Below are 9972 nucleotides of genomic sequence, written 5' to 3'. Positions count from 1 at the left end.
AGTGATGGTGCACCTGGACTTCCAAGAACTCATGTCACTCACCAGCTCCACAGAAGGACCCACCACATTCTTCTGGACACCTGCTCTGAGCTTTGTACCCTCATGGACTATTTTTACCATTTCTTTTTGGTACTGGTAACTGTTCTTAATGAAAAATGTTGAGCATTCAGCCTCTTCAGGAGGGAAGAAGCAGTTGGAGGCTGGATGATGGGCGTGCACGTTTACTGTCAGTTACAAATTTGACATGTAGAAAAAATACTAAGACTGATAAGCCAGGATGCTATTACAATAATGTTTTGTAGGCATCATGAGTGAAAGACTAGAGCAACTTCAGATCAGGTTCCTAGCTAGTATTTTAGTACTTACCTCCCAAGAACTAGACAACAAAAATATTGTTTTCTGGAAAGTATGCGTGTGTAAGATCCATGCTCTGTTGCACAGGCAGCAGCAGCTTTCTTTGAAGTCATAAAGCAAGCAGGAAGCAGGCAGCTGGCAATTTTGGCAAGCATTGGCAAGTATGTTCAACTCCTGTTAGAAAAAGGTCTCTGGATTCAAATCTTCTATGTGTCATGGTGAACAGGTTCCTCAAATGTCTTTAAGTCCCTTAGGTGTTTTCTTGTGGTAAACAGTTCTGAACTGAACAACACACAGGTTACACCTTTACTAAAAAAACCCCATGAGATTAGCTAACAGCCTTAGAGGGAAGAGGAGCTTCTTTGCTGCCTTTTGATGGGTAAAACCATTGTTCTATAATGCACCATACAGTGCAATAGCCACTGATTACTCGCAAGCTCACATCATGTAGTACAGTTCTTCAAGGCACTCATGTTCAGTCACCATCCCTGTTTTCCCTCCCTTTCTCTGCAGACAGGACAATATAGATCCCGCACTCTTTGTACCTATTAGTGACATCAATGGTGCAGATGAACTGATGACAGCCAGGCAAGGGACAGAATGCCTGAAGTGCTGCTGTAGTTTCCTGATTTGTGAACCATTTTAATGTGATGCTGTTGGGTTGCAAAATGCCTGATTGTTTTGCAGTCACCCTTCTGAAAAATCCTGGAATGAGAGTCATCGATTTTAGACTTGGTTGCCAGGGTCTAGGTAGGCTGAATAATAAATAATATTGTCAGAGCCTTTCAATACCTGCCAAAACTGAACTTATCACCCGATCAGGTGATGATGATCTGCTTGCTATGTGGCTTTGGTTGCAATCTGAACACTTCTGAATCAGCATCTGCATCACCACTGTCATCCACCACTGCTGCAAGAGTTTGAACTGATGTCTCACTGCAACTCGTCAGGTGAAAATTGAGGGAGAACAGCAAACCTGCATGAACTGTCAAGCTCCACATTGTCCTGCGGATACAGACTTTGGTCTCAGAGGACACTGCACCAATACCTTTCACCCTGGCTAAAGAAACTGCAGTGCAATGGAAGCAGCACTTCCAGAAATGGCACATAGCTAAAAAGATGAAAACATTATTGTGAAACTGAGACAAAAGCTGGAATGAAATGGGAAATTTCATCTTGACGGAATCATGGCAGAATTAACACAGAGTATGTTGAATTCTTGTGTAACTAAGAAGTTTTCAGAAGAGTTTTAATGTTGTTATAACATTTTCACAGCCCCAACATGGCTTGTCTTTTAGTATGATCAGCAGTCTGGTGATGAGGGTGCTAGTCTCTGAGGTCACAGAGTTGCTATGTCATAATTCTGAAAACACTCTTTAAAATTCCTTTTGAACTCCTATTTCCATAAAAAGACTGTATGATAAGTATCCACTGTGGTCTGCCTTTGTATTAGAGAGAAATCCAAGTAAATCTATACAACTAGTGAAGTTTTTGAAGTGAGAAGCCATATCAAACCCCAGGTCAATGACAGTCACTTACAGGTATACCCAGCCCAGGTTCACAGAGCTTCAAATCTGTCTTCTGATTTCTGTTACCCCCCTTGCTGTGGTGTTTCAGGTATAGGCAGAACACAAAAGAGTCACTCTATAAAGCTGGATTTTCCTCCTCCAACTGATGCCAATAACACGCATGCAAGAGGCTCTTAAAAATAAACATGGTCACAATATTAGCACATTTCTTCACTCAGGGGAAGATATGAGGGGGATGGGGGGGTGTTAGGATGTGTGCTGGGGGAAGGGTTTTGTACATTTTATTCAAAGAGAGGGAGGACTGATGTCTATTCATAGTCAGTATTGCAGCTGGGATGAACCAGTAAAGTGGCTTTCCAAAGTGGCTATGACTGGTTACCCAGCCTTTCCTTTTCCTTGGATTTTTGTCTCTCTGTACTGCATGTGCCTGCCAAACCAGGTGGTGCTGAAGGCAGCTCTAGTTTAACTAATCCTGATTAGGAGTTTCACGGTAAACATCTTAGCAGTATTTAAGATCTTTATACTAGGGCAGTGTATATACGCTGCATTGCTACAGAGGCTAATGAAACAGTTTCTGGCTTGTGGACTCAGATCACTGGTTCAAATTGTTGCTCTAACATCGGATTACGTTACAGCCCTTAGAAACAGAACCTGCTTGTAAGCATAGCTTATGGAGCAAACTTGCATCAACATGTAATAGGCTCTCATAAAATGAATACAACATAAAGCTTCACAAGAAATTTCCAGCACACACACAAAAAATCCTTTTCCATTCATCACCCATTCCTGTCGTCATATTTAGGTCCAGAAACTGAAACAAAGCTAGTAAGTTTGGATGAATCATATGTGACTTTTGTACAATATGCAGTTTTAAAAAAAAAAACAACCCAAAACAACCCACCACGCACATAAACTCTCCTTTGGCCAATATGAAATTCTCTTTTTTTTCCCCCCACTTGAGATGTATAAATAAAAAGGTAATTTCTGAAAAGATACAGAGATAAGCATAAAAACGAATGCCTAGTTTTGGAGTCTGAGAAAGCCAAAGTGTTTCCTGAGAGGTGACATGTTTTTCATCCTGCACTAGGAAGCAATCGCAGCAGAGAGGCGAGGGTGCCACAGCTCTGCCCTTTGGGGCTGGCTCACTTACGTCAAGGTTCATTTAAGTCTATAAATGTGAATACAAAAACTGCACATTAAACTTAAAAAAAAAAAAAGTTAAGTTAAACTTAGGAAAAAAAAAAAGAAGATAGATCAGGCTCATCCAAATTTTTTAGTCTTAATTGTCCAAACAAAGCAAATCTTACATTCGAAATGCTTCACTGTAAATCTTGCTGTTGTGGTGACAAACCTGGTTTGATCCCTGAAAGGTACACACTCTCTAGTATCTCTGAGAGTGTAGGGACCATTTTAAGATTTGCAAATCGAATTTATTTTTGTCCACAAACAGCCCTGTGAGAAACAGTATCACACTTTGGGCAGGAATTTGAGATTACATAAAGCACAGTAAGGAAGGAGCTTGCTTTGGCTGTTTAGGGAAGCTACAAGGAAATGCTTCTTATTTGAACTGAAAGACCACTCTCAATCACTGCCTTTATTCTCTGGTTTTATGTATTTGATATGAGCAGAGGCTTCTGAGTTTGTTTTGTTGCTTTTGTCACACGTTTTCTGGCTGGTGGAGCTCCTGCTGCAGTGGAGGACAGCAGGTTATGTTCCCAGCATTGACATGTGTTAGATGGGTAGGATTTTGAATAGTTTGCTTCAAGTTTCAGTGGGGAGAGTTAAAAATGCAGACTTCTGGATGGCACAAAATGGCCAGACCAATTTTTCCAGATTAAAAGAAAACTGGCTCCATGACAGATTTGTTTTTCTGAAGACTACTTTGGTAGCTGCCTGTCCAAGCAATACAAATGTAAAATATAACAGGCAAGAGGGAAAAAAACAAAAAGAAACAATAATAAGAAGAATAATTAATGACTTCCCATCTCCTGATGCTGGAGCGTGTTTACACAAGGTAAATGCAGACACACAACTGGCAGCTGAGCAAGGTGCTGGGCCTTGCATTGTACACCCACGTTAGATATCTGCCCTGAGGTTGCCAGCACGCATCCATGTGTCCCCAGAGCCAGGCTGGGCATGGCTGTGTGGTGAAAACAAGCCTGGCAAAATGCTAGCTTAGGAGATGAGGCCAAAGCAACAGCTTTAATCCTTTAGCAGAGGATGATATAAATGGCAAATAGCTGCAGCAAGGGGAATGCTACCCTCTGCACCTGTTTTTCAAGGACTGCCCCCTGCTGAGGAGGGCAGGCTGGTGGGGCTCTGATGGATGGATTTGCTTATATGGGTGCTGGTGAATATAATTAAATAGGTTCTCAATGGAAATATTGAGAATGACGCCTTCTTCACTGAGGTGTGGTCTTAAAATAAATATGATGTCCCTCTGAAGCTTTCATGTGAGAGTGTGAGGGAGTGAAAAATGAAAAGGTAAGAGTAAAAACTAAGACTGTCTTGAAGCACCACAGCATAAAGCACTTGAGGGTAAAAACATTTGCACTTAAAAAAATTAAAACACCAGTGAACTGTTATCCCTTTCTACAGATTTCCCACTTTTTGAATTATGTTTTGCATAGAAGGACATATGGAAGAGAGTTTTAGATCCTTTTTTGACAACTAGTGAGACTGCTGCATATCATTTATTTGGGCACACTTACCCTCAGCAGCACTATCTCTATCAGAAATTAATATTAAACACTTATTACACTATTAAGCTCACAGCAGATGGCAGCATACATCAAATTTTGCCTACCTCCTCTGTTAAAAAAAAATAAGTAACTACACAAAGAGTTCATGCCTCAACTCCAAGAAGCAGGTAATGCGAACACAGTTTTACGGTTCCCATCACAGTCTTGACTATTTAAGGAGACAGTAGTAAGGAGATGCAGCTCCTCCAGCAGAGGATGGGACTCCCAGGCCCCTGGGTGTGTTGTCAGAGAATCCATAAGCCTGCCCAGGCCTCTGGTGGGTACTGGCCACCCAAACTGCATGCCTGCCCTGTGAGCTAGTGCTGCTGGCTCCTCACAGTACAGGATGACCTGGTTATCACAGCCTCAAGTCTTCTCATGCTTTGATTTATTTAAAAGAGATGTATTTGATGTATTAAAGAATTACAGTGAAATAGCAGTAAGATATCACTGCAGGGCTGGTTTCGATCCAGAGAGGTCTGTTGAGCAGTACATTATCCAAATCTCCAACAACCTGGCTAGGCTATTCCCATCTGAGACTGAAGCTATAATTGGACAATAACAGCAATAGAGAATCTTTTCCCTACAAATTAATTTGTATCACTCATCAATGGCAGGAAGAAAAAGTTTATTTAGAGATTTAGCCACCTTCTCTTTGCCTGTATTTTTACTAAGAAACAAATGACTTAATTGCACCTTGTCTGCATCAAGAGTGATGGGAAAGATGGTCACCTATTTAAGGTTTCCTTCACCTTCTGCTTCTCCTAGCAGGAGGCTGCAGTCAGGCTCTGTGTCTCTGCCCCTCTGTGGCTCTGCGTCCCCATATCCACCCACACCATGCTAATCCTGGCTTTTTATAGTGCCGCCTCTGCAATACCCCTAGATCCTCTCCACCTCTCAAGACCTCTTTCTTGCCTTACAAGCCCTTTGCTTTCTCATCCCTAAATACCCATCTTTCTTCCCCTAGTGCCACTGGGCGCCCTCACATCCCTGTCCCATAGGAAGTGGCTGGGCACAGACGAGCACCATCCAGCTGGTCAGCCCAATGGTCTCAACCTGATGATGCCAAACCAAAGCCTAACACCTCTCTCTGCTTTTTCTTCACTAGTGACAGTCATTCAGATCTCTTTTTTTCTCCCCACTGCAATTTTGCACGAAACTTGTCAGAAATTGGTATGACTGTTTCAATAGTTTCCCCTCCAGTTTCACCCTCAAATTTATTTTAAATGTCCAACAAGCTCAGGAACCCAGAAGCCAGGCAGGAGGAGGGCAGATTTTTTCCAGTCACAAAAAACAGGCAAACCCCACAGGTATCCCCAAGGCATGGGATAGCTCCAAGCCTTCACTCGCTCACAAATGTTGCAGCCTTTCCTCCTCAGTTCCTCACCCCCCTGGGGCAAAGCGTCTCCTGCTGACCCTGCAGTTGCCAGGCACAGCAGAGCCCTGTCCCCTGCTCCAGTCGTGATGTAGTGGCACCATGCACCCCTCCTTCCTAGGGAAACTGCAGCCCCGTTGGCCACCCTGTCTTTCAGCCTCAGGGATTTGAGCTTTCAGGTGTCTGTCTTCTTGGGTGAAGTGAAGAAAAGAATGAAGCCTCCAAAAGGCAGATAGGCTTGAAAAGAAACATCATCCAGCACACTGAGAGCAACAACATAAAAAAAAAAATCTGTCATGTAAAAGTTAAAAAACCTTTATGGTTGCAGTTAATTTCCAGTGTACCTCCAGGACCTTGCTGCTCCCCCTGCTTCACAGCCACCTTTGGCCCAGGAGCACCCCAAAAGGGTGTGTTTGCTGGAGGTTGGACTCTTCAGAGAAAAATCATCAGCCACAGAGGCAGAGCACACCTCATGCCTCAGGAGGCTGTGAGGACTCCCATAGTGGAGCCCCTGCCTCCATCAGAGGGATGAAGAACCATTGGTGTCCCTGCCAGCAGAAGGTGATCATCCCCCTGTGCTCAGCTCTGGTGAGGCTGCACCTCGAATACTGTGTTCAGCTTTGGGCCCCTCACTACCAGAAAGACATTGAGGCCCTGGAGCGTGTCCAGAGAAGGGCAACCAGGCTGGGGAAGGGTCTGTAGCACAAGTCTGATGAGGAGCAGCTGAGGGAACTGGGACTGTTTAGTCTGGAGAAGAGGAGGCTGAGGGGAGACCTTATGGCTCTCTACAACTACCTCAAAGGAGGTTGTTGTCAGCAGGGAGTCAACCTCTTCTCGTAGATAACTAGTGATGGGACAAGAGGGAATGGTTGCAAGTTGCCCCAGGGGAGGTTCAGGTTAGAAATTAGGGGAAATTTCTTCTCAGAAAGAGTTGTTGGGCATTGGAACGGGTCCCCCAGGGAGGTAGTGGCGTCACTGTTCCTCAGGGTGTTTAAGGAAAGGTTGGATGAGGTTCTTAGGGACATGGTTGAGTAAGTAATATAGGTGGTAGGGGGACTGTTGGACTAGATGATCTTGGAGGTCTTTTCCAACCTTCATGGTTCTGTGATTCTGTGATTTTAAAGGCCTTTCTTTAGGCCCTGATGAAGTTCCTGAGAAGCAACAGAAACCACAACATACACAGGAACCGGACTTCTTCCAGACTGTTTTGCTGATGATGTTTTTTCAGTACACAGGAGAGAAGTGCAGCTCCACCTGACCCATAGCCCTCATTTTCCCCAGTGCTACAGAAAACCTGTGTACGTTATCCAGCAAGGCCACAAGAGTCATTCCTCCCCAGGAAGTGGAGAAGCTGCATGACTGCTCCCCTGCCATTAACCTGTGAGCACATATCTACTAGACACTGTTAAAAAAAAAGGAGGGATATCAACAAGTCCCTCTGCAACTTCGTTAATGTGCAGCTCTTTACTTATGTGCCTTACTAAGAAAGAAATGCCATTTTTTGATATTTCTTTCCCAGTACTTGCAGCTCACATTATTTTGTCACTGGACTGAGCATTATTTGAAGGCTCTCCATCACCTGTGTAATTTAAGAAGTAAATAAAAAATATTGCTGCACACACACATAAAAGCATTGACTCGGTGATTCAACATATTGAAGAAAACTTACTTAGCAGCTGGCAGAACACACACCCAGTGATAAACATGAGCTGGGCTATTGCTGGTGAGAATGATCAGTCTGATGGTTGAACCTCCATACCACAGAGACCTGACAATGAATTGGGTGTCTTTGCTGGCCTTTGCCCAGACACCAAATGTGCCAACAACACTGTAATCCAGGGTGACCAAAAAACAACCCAAAACAGCTGAAAACCTCCTCCTCAGGCAAATGTAAATTGGAGAATTTAGACAAACACAACTGATAGAAGACAAAAGCCTCAGAAATATTTTTTTTTTCCTGTTTAAAGTCTGCAGACTGAGTAAAGCCATGGAGAAGATGTTGCTCTGGGTCCTCACCACCTTGGGGACTGTGGGGCTCTGCAGCGCCTGACATTAATCACCAGAGTTTGTCTGTCAGCGTCCAGAGGTTGTACCTGGTAAAATCAAGCTGTCTGAAATTAGCCTGTGCTATTGTCATGATTTAACCCAGCAGGCAGCTAAAACGACTGTGCAGCCATTCACTCACTGCCTTCTCTCCCAGTGGGGTGGAGGAGAGAATGGCAACTGGAGAAAAAAAAAAAACAAGCCCCCAAATCTTGTGGGTTGAGATAAATACAGTTTAATAGTAAAGAAAAGAAAGATGATGATGATGATAATAGAATATACAAGCCAAATGATGAACAGCACAGTTTCTTATCAACCTAGGTTGATGCTCCATAAGACACTAAGCTGACCTGCCTCCAAGCCCACCCCACAGTTATATATGGAGCATGATATCATATGGTATAGAACATCCCTTTGGCCAGTTTGGGTCAGCTGCCCTGGCTGTGTCCTCTCCCAGCTTCTCAGTTCCCCCTGCCTTCTCTTTAACAGGCCACTCAGAGAATCTGAAAAGCCCTTGACTGCTTGGCAACGACTAAGCATCAGTGTGTTATTAACACAATTCTCATCCTAAATCCAAACCATGGCACTACACCTACTGCTAGAAAGAAAACCAACTCTATCCTATAAGGGTGCTGCTAAAGAATATCTTTCATAGGGGGCTTGCTTCATTACCAAGAAACACTAAAATTAAGTGAATACTATGCTGATGGTTGTAAAGCTATGAGCAGAGGTAAAACATCGTTTGGTACAGGATCATGTAAGACATGACAGACACAGCAAATGAAGATTCTTCCCATGTTGCTCCTGTCAGAAGGAGGGGGAGGGGAGTTCAAGACATCAGTGATTTGTGTTTCTCTTGGCTGTGGAAGCAGAGTCACATGCAGATCCGCCTTCCCAGCAGCACTGCTTTTTGAGCAGCTCAAATAACATTTTTCTGAATCTGTTCAGGAATTACTTCAGCATGGGGTTTTTTTCTTTCTTGAGTTGGTGAAAAGCAGATTTTAGTTTGGATTTAAACCCTTCAGCAGCTCAAAGGGAACAGCTTCATACTACAGTCAGAGACACAGGGAGTAAAGCTATGTATCGGCTTTCAGATTGTGTATGGGTGCCCCTCACCCTGATATATATGTGACATCAGGAAAGATAAAGTGACATTGGGAACATCCCTAAAGGATTACTTTACAAAAGGCCTAATAAATTTTCATTCTCTGAGTTAAATGATCTCCAAAAATAAGCCAATATTCAGAAGTAAAGGAGATTTTCTAAATGTTTAGTTAATCTAGTGTTATTACTGCAAGTAACGTTTATTTAAGTAAGTTTTTATGGCATCATCCTGTATAATCCTGGTTGTGCAGAGCTCAGAAATGTTCTTTATGCAGGTGGCCTCATGTACTCTAGCAGAAGGATGAGAGAGCCACAGGGTAAGTCAGAGGGTCTCTCATGTGGTTGCAGTACAACATGTAAGGACAGTACTCTACAGAACATGAAGAAAGGATTCTTGTGGGGGAAAGGGAGGAGGTTAATGCCTAGGCACGGTGTGATAAGCTGTCAGGTTTCAAACACCTGGATGGCACAGGTAACTCTCCACTGCGGGTCCCTGGGACATCCACAGCGAGGTGACTGTAACAGAGAATTTCCAATGGATGGAGGGGAAAAGGCCTGGTTTTGCCTCGCAGGGGGCTGAAGGCAAGTACCCCACCGACCATGTCCATCATCACTGGTGTGCCTGAGCTGAGACTTTCTGCATGATCTTCCTTTGCTATTTACACAGCCTGTCCCTGGCACGTTGCCCTGATGGCATCACTCTCATGTTCCAGCTAAGTCATACCCTACTTCATGTTTACATCTAGCCAGCTTTCAATGTCTGATGTTTACAACTTTCCACAACAGTCAGCAGTCTGTTTCCATGGGGAAGGAGGACAGAGCAGTG

Source organism: Gallinula chloropus (assembly GCF_964237585.1).
Source record: "Gallinula chloropus genome assembly, chromosome: 1".
Classification (NCBI taxonomy): domain Eukaryota; kingdom Metazoa; phylum Chordata; class Aves; order Gruiformes; family Rallidae; genus Gallinula; species Gallinula chloropus.
The sequence above is the reverse complement of the archived record's forward strand: the minus strand, read 5'-3'. Positions refer to the sequence as shown.